At 40.9% G+C, this 23,816-nt stretch overlaps 1 long non-coding RNA gene across 1 annotated transcript; it reads right to left on the bottom strand.

Moving 5' to 3' along the window:
- Window positions 1-1,136: 1,136 nt before the first annotated feature.
- LOC310770543 lies at window positions 1,137-18,245 on the bottom strand. The gene is made up of 3 exons (XR_014552253.1): window positions 18,114-18,245; window positions 5,390-5,469; window positions 1,137-1,281 (listed from the first exon to the last, which is right to left on the bottom strand). It is a non-coding gene; the product is annotated as an uncharacterized lncRNA (long non-coding RNA).
- Between the last annotated feature and the right edge of the window lie 5,571 nt (window positions 18,246-23,816).

The following is a 23,816-nucleotide window of genomic DNA, read 5'->3' as shown; positions in this document are numbered from 1 at the left end:
GCGCTTCAGATTACAGACTCCGCTAACCCAGAAATAGTACCTCGGGTTAAGAACTTTGCTTCAGGATGAGAACAGAAATCGTGTGGTGGTGGCACAGTGGCAGCGGGGGCCCCCATTAGCTAAAGTGGTACCTCAGGTTAAGAATAGTTTCAGGTTAAGAACAGACCTCCAGAACGAATAAAGTCCTTAACCCGAGGTACCACTGTATATGTAAAGTATGCCATTTTGCTAGCAACTTAACACAAATGTTTCAGTCATTTGTAAATTCCATGACAGATCTGGATCACTTCCAGAAGCAGAGTCACATCACCAGGAATTGTGGAGAGTATGCTTTAACATAAGGGGGTGTCTAGTATACCTATATAATTTCAAAATCTTTCTCTGCTACTTTAATTTTCCATTTCACTTTTAGTTTGTGTACCACCTTTCTGTATTAGTTTACAAGCTGAAGCAAGATCGCACACCTTATAACAATCAGGTCCAATGCAAAAAACTTACAATAAAAACAACTTTAAAATAAACAACATATCAAATAAAGTAATATTCAATAATCCATTAGAATATAATAAAGGTAAAGGGACCCCTGACCATTAGGCCCAGTCGTGGCCGACTCTGGGGTTGCGACGCTCATCTCGCTTTACTGGCCGAGGGAGCCAGTGTACAGCTTCCAGGTCATGTGGCCAGCATGACTAAGCTGCTTCTGGCGAACCAGAGCAGCGCACGGAAACGCCGTTTACCTTCCCACCGGAGCGGTACCTATTTATCTACTTGCACTTTGACGAGCTTTCGAACTGCTAGGTGGGCAAGACCAGGGACCGAGCAACAGGAGCTCACCCCGTCGCGGGGATTCGAACTGCCGACCTTCTGATCGGTAAGTCCTAGGCTCTGTGGTTTAACCCACAGCACCACCTGCGTCCAGAATATAATAGAATATAATAGTACACAATAAAATTAAATATTAGCAAATAACAAACAGAAATTCATTCTTAACCATTTAAATAAATAGTTTCTAAACTATAATCAATAAAAATAACAGTAGGTCACAGTGCATAAAATAACACAATACAAACTGAGAAGCAAAGACACACAACTGATAATTATTTTTTTTAAAAAAAGTATCCCTGAACTCCCTTTCTTCCCAGCTGTTTCTGCTGTTCCTAACGGCATGGTCTGGGAAAGACTCCTAGGGCTGGAGGGAGGGGCAAGGCAGGTGAAAAAAGCCATTGCCTGATGGCCAGCACAAAGTCTCCCCTCAAACATCTTTTATGAAGACTTCTACGGCTAGAGGAAATATGGAAGAAATAAAAAATGCAGGTTGGTCCATTAGATTAACTTGGGAGGGGGGTGGGTGGGACAACAGTAGTGTAATATTAAGATCACCTTAAAAAATTGCAAAGTAGTGAAGAAGCTTTTGAGTTCACCAGAATTTTCTTGAAGCTAAATATGAAGCAATATGAAGGGGGTACGGTCAGGTTGAGAAGATTTTGTTGCATGCGGTGAGAAATCCCTATTACCATTTATAATGGCATAAAAATTGAGCAGAGATGTTATATAGACATAGGAGCCTTTTGTCAATGGGATGGTGTCCTAGAACTTGAGAAAGAAAACCTACAACCTAATACTGAACTTTGCCTACGGGAGAAAAAGTAAGCAATACCCAGTTGGCTGCCTATTGGTGCTTTGCCTTGTACACTACCTAATAATAATCTTCAACTTTGCAAATGTTAGAACTACCCTCTTATTCTTTTTCTTTGCTCTCTGGCTTAGAAAGGATCAGTGTGTTCTGACAACTGTTAAAAAAACATCCCAATAAGCCATGGGGTTACATTTTTGAAAGAAGTGCAGCAGTGGCTCATTTCTCCCCATTAGTCTTTGTAGCAACTGAAGACCATCTTTGCACTTACTACAGACCTACCTGACCCCTACTCTAATGCTATTATAAACTGCAAATTGGCTCTTTTATGAGGCCAAGCAATCTCCCCATCACCACTACCACCTGCCTGTTTGTGCTTAATATCCACTGTGCTTAAGGAAGCACCATGTTTGTGGCGCTCAACTCCTTCCTTTAGACATCTGGTGGTAGTCTAGGATACTAGACTAGGTGGGCTATTGGCCTGACCCTGCATGGCTCTCCTTATGTTACCATCCTGCCTGAAGAGGAGTGAAAGCTTGCTCACTACTCTGACATTTTACTTGTTCCAAATATAGGAGTTAAGTTTAAAAAAATAAATAAAATGCATGTACATATACTGCTATTCAGCTTTAGGTGGCACTATTGCCTTATATTAAATGAGGCAAGTTGGCGGTGGTTGACTTATTTGGATTGTAAACCTCACCTGGCACATTCCCTTTCATCATGATTACAATGCATACATTTCAAAGGCTAAAGTGAAATGGTGTAAATCTGTGAGTATAGTTAAAAGCGTTTTATAGTCACACGGGCACCGAGTTTGTTCACAGTTGTGTTTGTTTTATGCTCACCTCTTTCCAATGAGTTTATGGCCTGTACTTGAACGAGCATTTATTTTCTTTACATGTGTATTCTAATTTGCACAGTTCTGGATGCTCACATATATCAGATCCATGTGATAGAATCCTGCACTAAAAAAAGACGTTATAATGAAATGGCGTAGAACTTGGTTCGGATTTATGGCTGTCAGACTCTTTCCTTTTGAAAAGCAGCTGGATCCACTAGCTCATTGTCCTGCTAGCCGCACTCTGCAGTCCATAAACTGGCTTAGATTTTGCCCCCAACTGTACAATCACTTGGAGTTAATGATAATTTTGCATGAGGCAATACAGCAGTCAACAAAAACTGCACCTGCCCCCTCCCACCATTAATGCCTATCTACCAGATCCCACACCCATGGTCACACAGCTATCCTGGTTCAGGGAGAGGCTGTGCAGCAGACAGGGAAATGAAACACAGGTCTCTCTAGATCAGTATAGTCTGCACTACACAACACCTGGTGCTCCTCAGGTTTTGGGCTGCTCTTATGTTGAGTCAGGCAATTGGACCATTTAGGTTTGTTTGTCTGCAGTGGCAGCAGTAGTCCAGAGTTTCAGACTGGAAAGTGGGTTCTGGGACATTTTGCCTGCTACATCCCTCATGGCAAATAAGGACTATGGAGGTTGCGTATTGTCTCCCACCATCTCTTTCTTATATGTTTCAACTTGAAAAACCAGCTGGTGAATAAGTGTCCCACTAGGGCAGGGGAGGATGTTGTGAGCAGACAAAGGTGAATTTGGAACCTGGCACAGATGATCAGTTCCTGGTCTGAGCAGAAACCATACATACATTTATCTCAATGATAAAAGCATAGGAATCAACATTTCAGAGTCTGGGGGCAAATCAATAAGGGCTGTACTAATTCATTTTCAACACTTTTGCATTTTTGTTGCATAGCACTGTTTAAGTCAGTTGTAAAATTATATTAAAACAAATTATTTGTATAACTCTCACTTCTTTATCCGTGGGCACTGCTGTTTCCATCTCCCATCATTGGCAGGAAAGATCACATGGATCAACTGTCCACATAACTGGGGAGAGTTTTTTTTAAAAGAATTCCATCTTAATTTCTGATATAGGTGAATGGAGAATCCTCAAACACTTCAAATCAACTAAAAGTGTGAAGAAATTTAAGTATTGCATTAAAAAATTGTTTGCTTAGTTTCCATAGCAGATTCCACTAGGTGTCAGCCCACGCCTCTTCAAAAGCTGTGTTACGTAGGTGCCCATTTTTATATTTGATTCCAGAAGACTTCATTTTAAGACCAAAGTGTAAAAATGCATTTACTTAAAAGCCCTACTGCGTTCAGTGGGATGTACTACTTAGTAAGAATCCAGTCTATCCTTTAATGTTTATAATCTCTAGTGCCTTGGAGGAGATAGCCACATATATGTATTTAGTGGGAAACGTGCCACAGTTCACTGTGCCCTTCCAACCATCTAATTAATGGCACTTTCATCCTCTGTAAATAACCACTCCCAGTATCCACCTTTGGTACTCACATGCTTTAGGAAGCATCAGCAGCTACATGCATGTCAGAGTTCTGACTGGGATCAGAGACAGAAGTTCAGGATATGCAATAGGAATAACCCTGAAGACTTAGGGAACATTCAAATTTTATTGGATTTTACTGGCAGTTGCACAGTTATTAACTCATTTTTATTGATGGCTTTTTGGGGGTACATTTCTAGCTTTGAGGATAATTTGATTAAAATTATACCTGTATTGCTAAATACATTGTTTAGATTTATAGTTCTCATCTCTCGGCAAGACAGACCAATGGTTTGATTTAGTGAAGGTAGCGCAGTATTTTAGGGAGGAGCCATAAGCTCAATGGCAGAGCTCATCTTTTACATTATAATTCCTGAAAATTTTATCAGCCCAATTTAAACAGGCTGCAAAGGATCCCTGCTGAACCTCTAGGGAGCTACTGATATTTGGAGTGGAAAGGACTGCCCTAGATGACTCAGTGGTCTTCCTTTGCATAAGCCATCTCCATGTGTTTCTATAAACTAAAGTGAAAACCAACACCTAACCTATTTTAATTTTTTAAAAAGTGCACTGCAGTGTGAGATAATTGCAATCCATTACTCAGAATATACAACCAACATCTTTTTAAGCCCTGATCTTTCCATCAGTGTGTTTCATTCATGTGAGCAAGGGAAACGGGGCAGGATAGGAAGCTGAGGAAAAACCAGAGAAAACAATAGCAGTGAGTCATATTTCAAGCTTATTTTGTAGATTCCCATTATAGCAGACCTTTTAATGTAAAGCAAAATCTGCCAGAATATTGAAGGGAAGCCAGAATTATTTTTAATTAGGTCTGTATCGCCCAGAACAAATTCTTCCTTTAGAAAGGGGCAAACCAGAGTTCCTGCCTTTATGCTGTACACTTGAGTTATTATAGTGATAAAACTTATTTCCCTGTACACTGGAGTCATTGAATGGCTCCTTTTTTCCTGAAGAGTCGTGATGTACTTCTTGCAGCCTTGCCATATAGTTTCCTAGGCTCCTCTGTTCTCTCCAACTTCAGCGGAAGCTTAGATTTGTCAAGAGGCTCTTAGTCCCACACAGTACAGTTTTCTGATGTACCCCGCCCTCTGAGGACTAGTTTTTTCCAGGACCTAACCATTATAATGCAGAGGTCTTCAACTGAGAGCCACTACATCCACACCATGCATTTAAGCTTTTCCCATAGTATCCTGGGAACTGTAGCTTGTTACAGTAAGTGCCCTGAGAGTTGTTAGGAGACCTTTAATAAACCAGTTTTCAGGATTCTTTGGGGGAAGCCATGACTTACAAAGTGGTATGAATGTTTTAAATGTATGGTGTGGTTTCTGATGCTGGATATCTACCAAGGTTTCTACTACAGTACAAACCACTGTTGGAAATCACAGCCAGTGATGCTTGAGGAATTCAGTCTTTGCACATTTCTAGTTTGAATTGACTTGATCTGCACCTCCCAGATGAATGAAAGGATAGAAGACGCATATCTTGAAAGTGAGCAGGTTTTAAACTATGTATTTTAATGCAAATTTATATGATTTTTTAAAAATCACATTTAATATGAAAGCCCGATGGATTGTGGGTGAATGTATGCAAAAGTGGCTTAGACTTAACACATCCCTATTACTTCCATAAGAACATTAATGAGTTTAATGTACCCTCTGAACTGTAGAATCACCAGGTCAAATCTGTTTCAGTTAGGCACCTTGTCCCAAATTTTATCAAACTGCTTGTCCAGTGCTCAGATTGGCTTTGGCTTTAGATTTTCTGTATTTATTCCTGATAAAGCAACAGTATGCCATAACAATGGCATGTTACACTGGCAGATTGTATTCTCTAGCTGGTTTGTATATAATCAGACAAACACAGATTCTTGTTTGCTAAAAAGTTTTCTTCAGAATATAAAATAATTCTGAAGTTGAGTCTTTATTTTTACCATTAGAATGAAAATGATGAGGAAACTAATTTGGCTCTGTACTGAAAAAGGAAAACGTATGTTCTGAAGAATTCACGTCTAATAAAAGTAATCTTATTTTGCTCTGCCTTCTCCCTTCATGTGGCTGTTGTTAAGATGGCTTTACAAAAGGCTTTTATCCTCCCTCAGTTTAAATTGCTGTGGATAAAGGAGGGTCCCTGTTGCTCAGTTATGTCCGCTATCGATCAACCTGGTTTCTTCAGCAATGGGGACACTCCCCTCTTGCGCAAACATTTGTGTGCTGCTTTGAAGCTCTCCCAATAGTTGCCAAAAGGGAGTGCTTCTTAGAGTTGTGAATTTTAGCAAAATACTTCCTCTTTCAGATATGGCAAGTGCATTGCTTTTTTGTGGAAAATGCAATAGATTGCAATATTAGATGTATTAATATTTCAGTGAAATGCTACTCAGAATCTTTTTGGACTTCTTTGGCCGTTGCAGCGATACATTTGATTGATTGCTTAAATTTAAAACTGTGTAAAGTTCATTTTGGAATATATAGCATATTTGTGCACAGAAACAATTTGGTGATATACAGTATAGTCATGGCTAATATCAAAACATGATGATGTATCATTATAAACAACTTTCCCCCCATTTTTTGTCTTTTATTGGAATGTAACATGAAAATGTGTACTATTGGCTTTGTATTCCTAGCTATAGCAGATGCCCTATTAACCACCATAATCTACATATATTGTTCTGTTTTTTAAAATCTAGTAATGATACACAAATGCTATGGATTAATGGAACCATGTGAAGTGGGTTCAGTGATTCCCTAAGGGTAATATCTCCATAAATGATGCTTTAGCCTGATAGAGTAATGGCTGCTTGTTCTCTCAAACCACAGTTGGATTCTTGAAATATTTGTTCAGTTTAGGGATCCTAGTAACTTTGAATTATGAGTTCCTGGGTCTCCAAAGGTTTAGTTTTCATCATCATAATTCATGTGATGGTTTTCACACGGAAAAGAATTAAGCATAAATTCTTATATGGTTATGAGTGTTTGCTTGCATGTGCATATATCATAAATCTTTTCATGTCATCACTTACAAGGTGAAGGACTTTGGCAGCACTTAGACCACAGAAAGCCTCCATTCAAAATGGTTCCTTGTCCTTTCCAATATTTGCTCAGCATTGTGTAACCAGTCGTTTCCCACATTTTTCATACTCAAGGACTTTGTTTCTTCTACGTATACCTACACTGAGAATGCTCCAAAGGTACTGCATAAAGAACCAAGCCTTTTAAAAAACACACACCATGCTCCTCTGTACTGCCAAGTGAGACCTGTCTGCTTGCCCCTCTTTACCCAGGGACAATACATTGTTATGACATGGGGTGTGTGGCTTGAGTATCAATGGTTACAAGGGAGCAGGTTGTATGGCAGCCACTTCAGGTCAGGGCCAACATCCCTGGCTTTTTAGGCCAAAGGAAAGTGTGGGCATAGGAAGGCTAAATTGTATGTGAGCATGATGTATGAGGTTATAGAACATGCATGCTGCTTACATGACACAGAAGGATTTTACATTTTCATGCTTTACAGTGCATGAGTGAATTGCAAGTGGCTCAACTCTTAAACTGAAGGTTCCTTGATATATGTGTGTGAGTGTATGTTTATAATGGGTGAAATCTGGATACCAGCATCTGGTTTTAACTGGTCTAGTAATCTCATTGGTATTAGTGTATATGATTTAGTAACATAAATCGCCCCCACCAATGCCTGAGATGCTGATAACTGCCAACATGCAATAAATATGATAATGCTCAGAAGTCTTTAGGGACATAAATGTCAAAGATATTTGGAGGCGGGAAGACTATGTGAGACTTTGTGTCCATGTGGCTTCCCCCCTCCTTTTTTTTGAATAAGTCTTCTGACTATAAATGGAACAAAAATGTTTAGTCTCTTAATCTAGAGATTTGTCTCCTTGTGAAAATGTCAGCAATGCCAGAACATCTGATAATACTTACTTAAAATCTGATTTAGAATTATAGTTATTAATACATTTAAGTAAGCGTTGGAAAATATTCAGAGTTCTGAGGGGCTTTTTATATAGGGTATAAGATCATCTGTGTAAAATAAGTATATATAGATCTGTCTCACAACATATTCATACTGTGGTGTCGAAGCCGAAGCCAGTAACTGAAAGAAGTCGGAATAATAATAATAATAATAAGGCAAAATTCTATTAACTGATAATGTAATATGCTGTAAGATGGAGGGCACAAGGAGAAGGGGATGGCAGAGGACGAGATGGTTGGACAGTGTTCTTGAAGCGACAAACATGAGTCTGACCAAGCTGCGGGAGGCAGTGGAAGACAGGGGTGCCTGGCGTGCTCTGGTCCATGGGGTCACGAAGAGTCGGACACGACTAAACGACTAAACAACAATACGCTGTAATGCGTGATTTCTGAAACTATATTATTTAGTTGATGGAAACATGTGGAAAACCTCTTAGAAATTTGTACAAAAAGTGTCTAATTATCAGATTATGTACTGTTCAAAGCAGTCTGTGAACTCATGCAGACTTGAGGGTTCTTAAGACCGAAGTCACTTAGTTCCTCAGTACTTGCCAGCAGTGGCGTAGCGTGGGGGGTGCAGGGGGGCCCGGCCGCACCGGGCGCAACATCTGGGGTTAGGGCAAATCCACGGGTTAGGGGGCGCAAATCCACGGGTTAGGGGGCGCAAATTACTTGCCTTGCCCCGGGTGCTGACAACCCACGCTACGCCACTGCTTGCCAGCAGAGACCACTTCATCTCTTCATGTATACTCCTAAAACAAATGTTCTGTTATTCATCTGTAATCTTTAACCTGGTCAGTCTCTAGACAATGTGACCTAAGGACTGGCTTCCCTGCTCTTTTAGTAGAATGTGTTGATTTGTATTTTCATGTTCCAAATTTAAGTAGTTGAACTAGGCATTAAGATTAGCTTTGTCACTTTGGGGCATCTTAATCACCCACATGATGTGTCACGACTAAACTAGCCCATCTACTTTACATGTTCCTCTTTCCAAAGTGTAGAAAATTAGACTTGCATGAAATACCACAAGTACCGAGCGCACACATAGGAACTTACCTATGTCCAGAGATTTCCCCAAGATTTTGCTTTGGAGGATGAGAGATGCTTGTGATTGTGCCTTTTCACCATGAGCACTGAGATAATGCAATTTCCTCTCAGAGAAGGGAGGGTTTCTTTTTTTGGCAATTTGACATTGATGGTTCTTTTTTTGGAGGGTCTTTGAGAACCTCTAGTAATGTCTCTCTTTCTGCTTCTCTTTTGCTTTCCCCGCCAGATTATTTAACTAATTATTCTCATGGTTATTGTGGGGTGGTGGTGTTCTTTTTATGTGTACTATTATCGTTTCCAAGCTGCCTCATAGAGTCAACGATATAGATCATTTCAGAGCAAAAGGTGGGATGTGTATTTTGTGCTATACAAAGAAACAAATATATACATATTCTTACATTTGCATGCTGTGGAAACCCAAGTTTGATTTAAATATTAAATCTAAATATTAAGTGAACCCCCATACTCTGTGATTTGCTCTTGTTGCAACACCACAAGTAGTAACTTGCACTGCTGCAAGTAACTGAATGCCTTGGGAGTGTGTCCCAGGAAAAATGGATCCCTTCCTTTATGAAAGCTAATTGCTGGTACATGCTTGTGCAGGACTGCTGTACCATAGAACGGAAGGGAAAGTAACCCCTTCCTGCAGTGTGAGGGAGGCATAAAAGCAGATGGTGCTTGGTGCTAGTACCAGAGCAGGGTATAACGTGGTGGTAGGGCCATTTCTCAAGAAGCAGGTTCCTAAAATAAGATAGTTAATCAAACTAATAATTTAAGGCTGCAACCCTATACCTGCTTTCCTGCGGTGTTACAGCATGAATGTTTGGAGCCACTCCTGTGCTTGCTATCAGCAGCCTCTTACGCTTGGGGAAAGCTCCGTTTTCCTTCCCTGATGCCCCAGCCTGCTTGGTCCCTCCCCAGGATCGCCAGCCAGCAACTCTTTGAGCTCCTTGCACCCCTCATCCTGATCTGACCAGCCCCTCCAGGTCATCTCCTCAGGGCTCATGACAGAGAGCTTCACAACCTTTGCAATCCAACACCTAGTTAGGCTCGGGCATAAGAAGGACACCTCCTCTAGAGTAAATTTAAATTGTTTTATTAAGGGAATTTTTATATACCTAAGTGGAAATGGAAACCTATATTGGGCATCTAAGTGCTAGGCAGTAATTTCCACAGATTTAAGAGCCACAGATTTAAGAGCGTCAAGCTTAATTTTCTACCCCCACCAATTTACTTCCACTCCTCCTCTCTTCAACCAATTCCCAACTATCTCTCTCTCTCTTTTTGATGATTGACCCCCAACTGAATGTTGCCCCTCCAACTGACTGGAGCCTCCAGCTAATCAGACTGAAATCTGCCAGATCCAAGCTACTAAATCTTAAAGCAACCCCGCTCTGCCACAAGTGGTCACTTAGCAACCACTTCTAAAACAGGCTTGTAACATCCGGCCAATATAAGGCCTCCTGACACTCAGGGAGGTCACAGAATATATCTTCCTTCACAGCAATGAACCTAAGCAGACACCTATACAACTTTCTCCACAACCTGAATTAACTTTTTGCCTATAATGATGTTAATGGCAAAGAATCTCTGTCAACACTCTTCTTGTAGGGAAGCCAAGGCATCTCTCTCCCCTGGCTAGAAATTGAGATTCCACTTTGGAGCATGCTCAGTTGGACACTTTGGAGAGAAATTTCCAGGCTATTAAACAGCCTCTTAGAGAAAATGGTCCCTGAAGAGAGTCGAAGGTCCATGCTTATGTCAGGGATTTAGAAAACCTGACTCCACCTATTTACAGGTATGTTTTAGGGTTAGTGTCCTACCTTAGGGAACCTGTCAGAAACTGTTTTTGTTTTAAGGAGAAGTTACAATTTCTACCTTCATGGGCTTCAGGCCTCTTTCTGTCAGCAAGTGCCTTTGGATGATTGATTATTTAATTTCTAAAACACTTAGTATGTTTACAATATCTCAAAGCAGTGTACAAAAAACTGAGCCAACAACAAACAACTTAAAATATAGCAAAAAATACAGTTACATATAAAAATAGTACCAAAATGTTACATATAAGAATTTTACATAAATACAAAGTTACTAACACCCCCCCCAACATCAATTCATTTTCCTTCAGACACACCCTCCCCTCTCAGCCTCCAGGTTCTCATTCAGGGTCCGAAAAGCTCTCATCTCATCCCCAAGAGTCTCACAACAAGAGGAGTTCCTGGAAACAGCAAACATCACCCTAGTCTCTCATTCTAGACTTGCTTTTTATGGCCCAAGGTGGAGGGTACTTCCTTAGGCTGCCCACAGCTGTGTCTCATTCAGCTACACTCTCCACACCCAGTTCCATGCAAAGTAGGCTTGTTGAGTTTCCCAGGGCACCCAAAAGATGGGAAGGGGGTTCCCTTACACTCACAGCTCTTTCTTTCTTTCTTTCTTTCTTTTTGAAGAAATAATTTTTATTGAAGATTTTCCTCGTTTACAAAAGCACATGCATTCAGGTTGCATTTTCTACAGATCAGTTACATTTGTCATGAGGCATTGGTGTTATATGCAATATAGGGTGGATGGAGTGGAAAAGTTTGTGTTCTTTTACTTAGCGTATTTTTTTGCGTCAGCGTCCCTTGGGTGGGTTCTCTATTCGCTTGTTATGTTTCCTTGGTGGTGAGAAAGGCTGCGGTGGCCTAGGGTGTGGTTGATTATCTTGGTTGGCTGCAGTGGGATTTGTTTGTGCATCCGTGAGGGGAGGGAGTTGTTGGGTTAAGTTCGCCGCATTGAATCATATGCTGTCGGTGGGTTTGTGCTGTTGGGCTGTGATATGATAAATGGAAGCCATACTGGAGTGAAGGCATCCTCTTCGATTTGTCCCCATGTCACGTTTCAGTCTATTGGTTAGCTTTTCTAGTAAGGCTGTTTCCAATACTACTTGATACCAGTGTTCCATGTTTATTCCTGACAGGTCCCTCCAGTGTCTGGCTATGATGTTTCTGGCTGCTGAGAGTAGGTGGGTTATGAGCTCTTTATAGTGTGAGTGGGCATTGTGATCAGTTGGGCCAGTTCTGGGGTGACTTCTAGTACCTGTTTAGTTATTTTGCTTATTTCTTGTATGACTACTGACCAAAGAGCTGGGTTTGGGGGCATTCCCTTTTCTCTGGCTTTTGATAAGTTCTGCTAACAGTTCTATTTGCTACTGCTTTCAGTGCTTATGGAAGGGTTGTTAATTGTTGCTTGATGTTGTTTCTGTTATCTTTAAAATATGTTATAAAGGTGTTCTAAATGATATTAGTGGCAAAGTCGGATATAAATATTTTGTAAAAAATCAAAATGGGGTGGTATCGAGGATTTCTACATGATGCAAGCTTTGAGCATACTTACTAAAACATATGTTTGACTTTTTACACTTTCACTGATTGTAAAGATGGAAACATTAGCATCTGCTTTGTTTCTGAGATGACCTTAGTCTTTTAGTGCAGAGGTGTGGGAACCTGTTTAAATATCACCAGGAAACATTTAGAAGACTATTGTGTGCACAAAGTTTTCCTGACACAGCATGGGGCTTTCAGATGAGAGCTCCACAAACAAGAAGTAACTATCGGTCAGTTTGGGTTTTGTTGATAAAAGAAAATGTGCATGTCCCACAGCCAATATTTAGAAGACAAAGGCAGCATAAAGGGATAGGATGTTCTGTTCATAGGATAATTTTGGATCCTTTTAACAGTTCTTACAATGTTTTTATTCTTTTGGGTTGGGGAAAGTTTTTGTTGTTGTAATTTTGATTGTTAATGCTACAAATAGTTTTTGCAATGCCAGAATCTTTGGCCCAACATGGGGCTCAAACCCACGACCCTGAGGTTAAGAGTCTCATGCTCTACCAATGGAACTATTGATGCATGGGTACTTTTCAAGTTTGGAAGCTGCATTTTCTTCTGCTAGGTCTATTACTCTGCAGATATTTATTTCTGTATCCAAAAACATCCAGTTCATTCTAACAAAAACTGATGCATGCTTGGTCTCCTCTTAGATTGAAAGAAAGATATTTGACATTGTAGAAGTCTGTTTATAGGAAAAATTGTGACTGTATAAAGCGTCGGAGGAAGTAGCTTGGGCGCCTGGGGCGACGCGCCCAGCGGTGGGGTGAGCCGCCCATAGTAGCAGGGCGCACCACAGAACCTCTGGAGCATGCCTGCCTCCTCCCACTCGGATGCCCTACAGCTGGGGGAGAGGCAGCAGGTGGACCGTTTGGGCAGCACGGAGCGTGTGTGCGCCCAAGCCACCACTTCTCTCCCAGGAGAGACACATGGCTTGGGTGCGCTGCAGGACCCGCGGTGAGTGCCGCCCGGCATTTTGTCACCCCCCTCAGTGGTGACACCTGGGGCAGCTTGCACCCACTGCACCCCCTTCCTCCACCCCGACTATATTCCACAGGGGAAATGGGTTTGTTCTATTTTTTAATTATTAAAATTGTTATTTTTTAAAAAAAATCACTTGAAAATATGTATTTTGATCATTTATATTGAAATATTGTGCAGTATTTATATTGAAATATTGTGCAGTATAACACACACACAAACACACACATATATATGAACAAAGGGTTGAGGCACTTCAAGTTTTCTCATTCCCCCAAATTGTGGATATTGTAAGTGATGGCACCTGCCTTAATACCATGTAAATGATATGTTTTGCAGTCTTATGTAGACTTCTATACCCATGCTTTTCTTTACTTGCCTTCTACTGTAGGTTGGGCTCAACCACAGCACTGAAGCTGGAGTCTTTAGTATGTCAAAATTTAATGAGATATATGTGTTTACATTCTAAACCCATAATTATGACTGCCAGCCACTTGCATAGCCTTTCTTAAGCTGCAGAGTGCATTCTTGTACATATTTTAACCAAGAGTAAAACAAGCAATTTATCCCAAGCATTGTCAGAGCGTTAGACAATTCTAACTAATTTTAAATGAACCCAATTTTTGCAAAGGCGAGTCCTTTACATTTTATTCAGAAATGGTGGACTTCTCAAAAGTGTTGTGTGTGCCATTTTATGATGAAAGACGGCTTGCCTGTTGGTCTCCAGCCTTGTATCCCTTCTCTACTCTCCCTAAATTGTACATAATTGGAACTATTTATTTATTCCATACCCTCCAACATTTCTCCGATGGAAACAGGGACATCCCATTACATAATGATAATTTTACTATTTATACCTCACACATCTTACTTGGTTGCCCCAGCCACTCTGGGCAGCTTCTAACATATATAAAAACATAATAAAACATTAAACATTTAAAAGAACTTCCCTATACAGGATTGCCTTCAGACAGCTTGGGGGGGGGGGCAGATAGCTCCATACCCTCCAACATTTCTCCAATGAAAATAGGGACATTCTAAGGAAAAGTGGGACATTCCGGGATCAAATCAGAAACCAGGACAGCTTCTCTAAATCAGGGATATCCCTGGAAAATAGGGACACTTGGAGGGTCTGTTATTCCATTCTCTCTCAATGAAACCATATAGGAAAATCAGTGAGCTTTAGCTTTCCTCCAGCACTGGAAGAGAAATGAGGGTGGAAGACCAGGGAAGTATGAGTGCATGGAAGTTAAGTTCTAGGCAAGCAAATATAGGAGACTGAAATGTGTTTAATGTTGACATGGTGGAGAGGTTAAAGCAAGTGCCTTAACTTAAAATGTCCATGCATTTTTGGTGCATGAGTAGATTTGTAATTGCCTTAAGTGTTCTCTTAAACCAGAGGATTTTTTTTAAAAAAACACTAGAATAGGATTATAATGACTGACAGCTATTAATCTTCATAATGTTGTTCCAGAGTATTTTTTTTTTTTAGCGTAAACTCAAAAGCACAATTCTTCTTGCTTTGTTATTATGCAGTGTTGAACCAACACTAGGGTATTCTTTGCACACACTTGTAAAGTTGATTATTAATATTGATCTCTTGCTTTTAAAAATGTCTGCACTTAATCTGCTCATAACGCGTACGGACAAGCTAAAACTGGCTTATTTAAAGAGCAGTAGAGTAGCCTTCAGATTAGCATGATTTTTTTTTTGTTTCCTAGGGACCAAGTGCTAAGTCTATTAGACATTTCCTGCTATTCTTTTGAATTGTAAATACTATTCTTGTGCCTTGAAAAGGCTAGTGTGGAGAGAAATCCATGAAATTTCCCATCTATTATGGACAGAGATTTGAGAAGCAAGAAATGATTTTTAAAAATTCAGCTAAATTAAGTTCACTACATTTAAATTGTGGTTCCGAGCTCTGGGGTTTATGTATTTGGGATTCCCCAAGCATTGCTTTTGACTTTTTGCCACAGTTGTTTTAAATAAAACGAACGTACAGATAATTTCATAAATATAAGTATATTTATGAATTGTATTTGTACCAGTTCATACTCTGAAATAACAATGATAAGCATTTGGCCTTGTGGGTATGTTCTGCTTTAAAATGTTCCTCCAGTAGGCAAGTGCAGATGTTTTCATTCTAAGGTTCAACTGTTTGTTTAGTTCATGGAAAAAAGTATGTTCTTAAAATGCAGAGAGACTGAAACACAGTGTACACTGTGAGACTTCTGATGTTTACGGCAGGAAGCAGCTGATTGAAAAAGACAAGAAATCACACAACCTAATGAATGTTAGCGTTGCATAAGGTACTGAAAATGAAAGACCACCCATGCAGAAGACAAGTGTGGTTAACTTTTCCTTCTGTTTCTGCACTAATTTGAATGGCAGTATCTCTCCAGAACTCAGTCACTGCTGTTTATACCTATATTTAAATGTTTTAAATGCCTGACACACTTTTTATGACCTTAGTTTTTAGGATGCTTCCAGTTGGAGCTTAATATTGCGAATGGGTCATTTGGATATTGGATGTTGGGAACAGTAAAAAAATAAAATAAAAATACTTACCAGATGTTCCTCAGAAAGGGTAAATCTGAATTAAATGGTGGTGGTGGGGATTTGGGCTTGCATTTTGATACCAACTATGTCATGTGAAAAATGTGAATGTATATGGAACATAGATCGAGCAAGAAATCCTGCCTAGGTATTTATTGAGGGTGGGGAACAATGATGACCTGATCTGATTCATTTCTACTGAGGCTAGGGATTACTTTTTTAGATTACAGTGGTACCTCTGATTGTGAACAGGATCCGTTCCGGAGCCCCGTTCGCAACCTGAAAGGAACGCAACCCATGTCTGTGCACGCACAGGTTGCGATTCGCTGCTTCTGCACATGTGCATGTCATTTTGCACGTCTGCGTGAGTGGCAAAACCTGGAAGTAACCCTTTCCGGTACTTCTCGGTCACCGTGGGACACAACCTGAAAAGACGTAACCTGAACCGAATGTAACAAGAGGTATGACTGTAGTATGTTCTTACTATAGTGGACCACTGAGGCTATTCTTATCATCTCCATATCAGCAAGGGCTGCAACAATTTTCAGATATGGGTGAGCTAATGATGCTTGGAAAACTTTTCATTTGGCTTAATTATAGCATGTTGTTTTGAAGAGAGGGAGCCCTCCCTTTGAATCTGAAGGCAACTCCCTAAACTGAGAGAGGAGGGGAGGATATTGTTCTTTGATAGAGGAAAAGGTGATCATATGGGAGGCAGCTGCCAGTGGACGCGGGGATGCCAGGCAGGGTGGTTGTTTTTATTTCCTGTGGTTTTCAGTGCTCTGCAGAAATGCAGGAACCATTAAAGGGCTGGGGCTCTGCCAAGTGATCTAGATGAGACAGGTACTCACCTAGAGAGAGAACAAAACATTGGCAACGCAAATAGACAGAAGGGAGTCAATCCTTATTCAACTTCCGCATATCCAGCCGGCCCTGTCTACCTACCCCAACTTCCCCTGAAGCTTCTACTGGGGTTTCTCCCTTTTTCCACTCTTCCACCCACCTATTTCCCCTCAGCCACCCTGTCCATTTGTGACATCACAGGAAGTTTGTAGCCAGCGGCAACTGCTAGGAATGCATCTGTACAGCCTCCCATCCTGGTACTGGAAAGGGGAATGTCATGAACATTACTTAGACGTATTTAGAAATACATTGATTTAGAAGTAGAAGATGGCTTGCTTAAGCTTTGCTGTCCTCTTCACTGCTGCTTTCGGGGAAAGCCTCATTGGCTTCTGACATCCATGAAAAGCAAACACAATGAGGGGAATGACCCTCATTCAACAGTATCATCCAGCCATCTCCATTGACCAGCCTGTCAACCTCCGCTGGCTTCCACCCATGAATATCCAGTGGTTCATTCACCCAGAGCCTGAAGGGCAGCTTACACCACTATCTGAACATGCAATTCCCAGGCATACCGTGTCTGGTGAGTGACCTATGTCTACTCTCCATTCATACTTACCCCAGCATCAATCCACAAATCATCATCATCATCATTTTTTAATTTGTATACAGTCTATCTTACAATCCTAAGGGCTGTTTACAAGCTAAAGAAACAAAAAATGTACGTCTTAGAACAATCTAATGCAATACAAAAATGTGATAATAAAATTTTAAAATAGGCAACCTACATCAAAAAAGTAATATTCAACAATCATTGGAATAGTATTAAATAATAATAACATATAAAAATTAAACAGAAATCCACTCAACAGTTACAATAGATAATTTCTAAACTATAATCAATAAAACAAAGGCAAGCCACAGTACGTAAAATAATACAATACAACTTGAGAAGCAGAGACTAGAGGGTGGGGCAAGGCAGGTGGAAGGAGGCCTTGCCTGATGGAGTCTCTCCCGTCAGTTCTTCTTCCAGGACCTGCTCCCTTATGAGGACTCAGAGGGTCAGAGGGTGGGTCAAGGCAGGTGGAAAGAGGCCACACAACTTTTGTCAACAGCCTTCTGAAGGTGAATTTCAATCAGCTTACCTGCACAAACTTCAGCCTCCTTCAGACCTGCAGCACCCCGGGCTTCCACATGCTAATAACAGCTTCCGCCCACCAATACCTGCTAACTTCTGCCAGGTCCACCACTAGCTTCCAACCATGGATACCTGCCGCTTTCAAGCCATGGACCTGCTCAGCAGGTACACTTGCCTTCTCGTTGCTCCACAGCATCTCATTGACAGATGATGGCCTCCTTCCATTTTCCACTTCGCCTCCATGTGGAAGGAGACCACCAAGTATTGAATAACACAGCTGTTGTCCACTGTGCCCTCTTCAAGCTTTTGCCTTAGCTTTCCCCTTGGGCTGCTTTTGTATATCCACTGAGCTGCCATGTGCTTATGTGACGTCACACGACATCCAGAGCCAATAACAGCAGCAGGAGAGGCATCATCACCACTTCCTCAGGCCTCACAATGGTGGGTGGAGCTCAGCAGCCATTTCCCCTTTGCTTGTTTATTATGTACAGCTCACTCGTTATCTGTAATGACACCAGAGAAAGGCATGCCATAAATCCATAGTGGGAGGTTATTTTTCATCCTGATGGCTGCTTTCCCTTGGGTCAGATTTTCCATTATGGGAGCCAACTCCTAAGGGCCCTCAAAAATATTGATTAGTTGATTAGTTGCATCAGGTGTGCTTGAGACAACACCTGTTTTGTGCTGTTGTGAGGGATTCTATTCAGGGGGTTGAATAATAGACCGGGGAAGCTAGTATAAGCTGCAATTTCAGCTGATTTTGGGGGAACCACTTGAAGCATCTGCTGTGTTGAGCTATATCAGTTGCTTTTATTTGATTTGCTCATTGCCAACAGATAAAAGTATGTAAATTTTGATAATAAACCTGATTTGCAATGGGGGACAGCTCTTCTATTTGAGCCCCATTTCCTTGGTTACTAGAGGAGCCAGTAGGTTGAAGTGGATGAAATATTGGGAAGGCCTTGGTTCAAATCCCTACTTGGGCAATCTGTCGCGAATTCCTCGCGGCGCTTTCAGCAGAAACGCTCAGAGTCCCAGGTTTCTTTTCAGTGCAGTCTTTTTCATGTGAGCTATATACAAGTATTTACAAAAACAGTCCATACAGAGTACCTGCTCCTTAAGGCAAATGAATACTCTCCACCACAGCATCACCACACCACAGCACAACCACCACACAACCATCACAGTTACTGTTGAACAGGCTTTCCTTTTTAGAACAGGTGATAGCCAATCACATTAATCACACTCCTGCTGAGTCACTCTGACCCAGCACTTCACAGAGTATTGCATCATCCTGTTGAAGCCTGCAGACTTACTCAGTATCCTGCGAATCCCAACACAATCACCAGGCTAATTTACCAGGTGACTTTCATGAGAATAAAATGGGACAGCAACAGATATATAATCCCGAACTCCTTAAAGGAAGGATAGAATGAAAATGCAGAAATGCTGTTTTTAAAATAGGATTTTGCAAATCTGAATAATGTAACCAGGCTTCTTAAAGTGTTTGTGAGGCTGAGTTTGTATGACAAGCTACACCTGCTGACATTCTCTTTTTGTGCAGCTATTACGTTATTGACCATTTTGGCCAAGAACCTTGAAGGCTCCAGTTTTTATATTCTGGTCAGGCAAGCATTAAACAAGTCTTACTCTTTTCAGGCCTTATGCCTGCAATTCACCACAGTCAAGGCAGATTCTGTGCGAAGGGTATGAAATGTAGCCTTAGGAGTTTTTAATTTGGTTCAGAGTCCTACAGTATTAATGTTAAGTGGACAAATTCAAGCTGTCTCTCTAGTGCTTTGCTCTCTTACTATTAAATGAGCAAATAAAGAAATTTATTAGAAACTAGTTCTGAAATGTATAATCCCATAAAAGGTAAAGGTACCCCCGACCATTAGGTCCAGTCGGGGACGACTCTGGGGTTGTGGCGCTCATCTCGCTCTATAGGCCAAGGGTGCCGGCATTTGTCCGTAAACAGCTTCCGGGTCATGTGGCCAGCATGACTAAGCTGCTTCTGGCGAACCAGAGCAGCGCACGGAAATGCCATTTTACCTTCCCGCCGGAGCAGTACCTATTTATCTACTTACACTTGACGTGCTTTCAAACTGCAAGGTGGGCAGGAGCAGGGAACGAACAACAAGAGCTCACCCCATCGTGGGGATTCGAACTGCCGACCTTCTGATCGGCAAGCCCTAGGCTCTGTTGTTTAGACCACAGCGCCACCCAGGTCCTTGTATAATCCCATATAGTACAGTAAATCACCAACAGGCATAGCCCACCATCTTTTCAGCGCTATATGACAGTGCTTGAGGTTCAGACGTATAAAGACTGAAGACAGTCAAGTCAACAACATCCTGTAGTCATAGACCCCCCCCCACACCCTGAATGTCTGTGGACACACATGGGCCAGTTTCTATCAGTTTTCATTCCCCTCCATCCTCTTCATTTTTCAACACTCTTACAAACAAGTACTAGAAATATGGCCAAGCACATGGAGGTTTACTAATCAGCAAGTAGGTGGTAATAGTGCAAAGACATTTTACAGTGTGCAAGGTGTATTCCCAATGGAATTTTTTCTCTTCTTTGTGATGCTGTTTAAAATCAAGCCTTCTCCAACTAGTCCCTCATTGGTGTAACTTCCTCACATATCAGTGTTTTGTATCTGAGAAACAAGCGTCAACAGGAGATAAGACACCTAAATGGAAACACATCTAAATCAAGATTTTGACAAGATTTTAACGTTAGTTGCACCTCCAGCTATAGGAAGGCCCCCAAAGTCTGCAGGTACAGCTGTGTTTTCCTTTCTCCAAAAACCCAGTTCTTCTCTTCTTTGACTCACAATGGGTGTGCTTTGTTCTTTAAGATAAATGTTGCCTAGTTTACAGAATAAAACTTTTTTTTTGGAGACTAGCTGTGAGGCCTGACATTATACTGCCAAGAACCCCATCTTCAAAAGCTCTCGTCCTGCTAGCTATGGTGAAGTGATGCATCTCCTTATAGTTCTCTGCTGGAGAGGAGGCTAGAAAAGGGTTATAATCTGAATGGACAGATGACGGTCTTGCACCTGATGGAATCACTGGGTATATTGTTATTAGTTTTTTGCTAGAATCAGGAAGCAGTCCAACATATGCTCTTCAATCTCTCTCATGCCAAGTAAGGTGGTCTTTAAGTAATGACCCCTATCCCGCACACTCTTGAAGTCTCCCCCTCTCTGGGTCAGTGATTTACGAGCATTGCACTTTGCAAAAAGGAACTTTTAAAGGCAAAACAATGTTTCATGGAGACTTAGAATAAAGCATAGAAATACAATAAAAATAAATAAGTTACTATGACCAGCAACTAGTTTCCCAGATTCAGATTCTAGTATGACAGCAGCAGCTGTTACTGGACTGGGAGAACTTGACAGCAGTAGTCCAAGCCTAGGTGATGTCAGGGCAGGTCTACTGCAGTGCTTTCTATGTGGGGCTTAGCTTGCATTTGGTTCAGAAACTACCATTGGTGAAGAATGCTGCAGCACCATTGCCAGCTGGAGTGAGACCCTGTCAGTGTTATTATACCTCTGCTCAGACATCTGCATGGGCTGCTGATTTGTTACTGGGCCAAATTCAATGTGTTACTATTAGTATATAAAACCTTTCACAGCTCGAAGCCCGTCTACTGCCTTATCCTCATTTTTCCATTCAACCACTTCAGTCTGTGGAACTGGCACAAGTGCCATGCAACAACTTTTATGCACTTGAAAGGGATGTAGATTTTTAACTACTGATTTTATTAACCTTAGGAATTTTTTATATATCAATTTGTTTTTTAAAAAATTCTGACTATTATAGTAATTTTAAATTTTATGTAAACCATGGAGAGGTTTCAACAATGAAGCAAGTATGCAAACTTATTAAATAAGAAAATAAAAAAGAAGAAGCCATGATTGTCTGAAAGATTGATTTTATGCATGGGTTAAACCAGGCTTCCTCAACCTCAGCCCTCCAGATGTTTTTGGCCTACAACTCCCATGATCGCTAGCTAGCAGGACCAGTGGTCAGGGATGATGGGAATTGTAGTCTCAAAACAACTGGAGGGCCGAGGTTGAGGAAGCCTGGGTTAAACCCATAGCTGTCAACTTTTCCCTTTTCTTGCGAGGAATCCTATTCGGAATAAGGGAATTTCCCTTAAAAAAAGGGAACAGTTGACAGCTGTGATTAAACCATGCATCTTTTACGTCTTTTTTAGAGCTAAGTTGTATCTCATGGGTACAGTGTCATATTTTCCTTCTTCTAAACCTATATTTTTTCCTTGTAGAACCATGTTTTCATGATCTTTATCAGCTAGACTGGTAAAGAAGAAGCGATTTATATGTGTTGTATGTGCGAAATAACATTGTGCCATCAGATGGCGATGTGGAGTCTCGTTTTTCTCTACCTGTTTTCCCTGTTTAAATTTACAACGCTTTAAACTGAAACACTTCTTTGATGTGTCTAGATCCAGCCTAAGCATTGATAATAGAGTTTTACATTTGGAAATGCCAGAACCCCTGCTTCTATTGATTCATACAATATTCTAGATGGTACTCTTGCTATTTTCCCTTTTTATACAAAAAACAACATAGCATTTTAGTAGATAAAGCACTTGCAGTGAAATATTGTGTGAGAGAAATACAGATTCTTGGGAATAAGTTAATTTTAAATTCTGGTATTTTACCCAGCTTTGAGGTTTAAAATCCAGTCCATTTTGTTGAACCTTTTTTATTTCTTGTAGAAGTTAAATTATGATTAAACTGTATTAATTAATCCAAGTTAGGTGTTAATCAAACTATTGTACTGCCCCCCTCCTCCCCACCATGGGACAGGTCAGGTCTACGCTGAATTTTCTTTGGTCTTCTCCATATTAAACCCTATCCATTTGGACTTGGTTAAATTTACCCTATAGCCTAGTATTTGTCCATACCCCCAACCCTCAACAGCCTTGTCATTCTCAAAATGGTGCTTACTCAGAAACAGTACTACATCATCTGCATATAGGTTAATCATCAATGATTCTTTTCCTACCTGTATGCCCATTATCTTTTGTTCTGCCCATATTGGAAACCCTTTTGTGAACAACAGTGGAGACAATGGGCAACATTGCCATTCCGGTTGCCAGTATTGAAGCTATGGTTTTTCTGATATATTAACTTTACCCATGCCATTTTTCTTCTGTTCTAAATTAAGGGCTTTTTATTATAATTACATATGTTATGTTTAAAACTGAATATTTTCACTATCTGCCTCTATAATATATAAACCCTTTACCTGCAATTATATTTTTAAGAGTGAACAAAAGAATACTGGGCACTATGCCAAACCCATAATGTGTGTGTGGAGGACACCCCAAGAATCAAGGGTTCCCTGAAGGTTCAAATGGATGACCTATAATTAACTAGCCTGGCTTGGGAGGCTGATAAAGATGCGGATGTGTGTCTTGTGAAGTTTTCTTTATATAAATAAATTGCATTTATTTACAAATGAGAATAAGGCAACTCCTCAATGGTGATGGCTGACATAGCTCTAGGGTTATACATCATGTTTTAGCTGAGCAAATGTTAGATTCTTGTTCCATGGAACGTACAATCCTAAACTATTCATATTTAGTAAATGCAAGTGGATCTACAACAATAGAATGCCATGCAGGGTGCCCTTGTTCCAGGAGGTAGCCAGCCATGCCGTCTTGCAGGATACTCCATTTCACCTCCCTGTTTTTGGCATTGCGGACACTAGCTGCTTTATTGGACTGTTTGGGGCTGTTTACTGCTTAGGATGGTCTCCCCCGACCCTGCTAAGGTCCCCCCCCCATATTTCTGTGACGCTTGGGACGTCCCTTAATCTGCTGATATCTCCCTCTTGGG

Source organism: Podarcis filfolensis (assembly GCF_964270895.1).
Source record: "Podarcis filfolensis genome assembly, chromosome: 9".
NCBI lineage: Eukaryota > Metazoa > Chordata > Lepidosauria > Squamata > Lacertidae > Podarcis > Podarcis filfolensis.
Note: the sequence above shows the minus strand (reverse complement) of the source record. Positions and strands in the feature narration are given on the sequence as shown.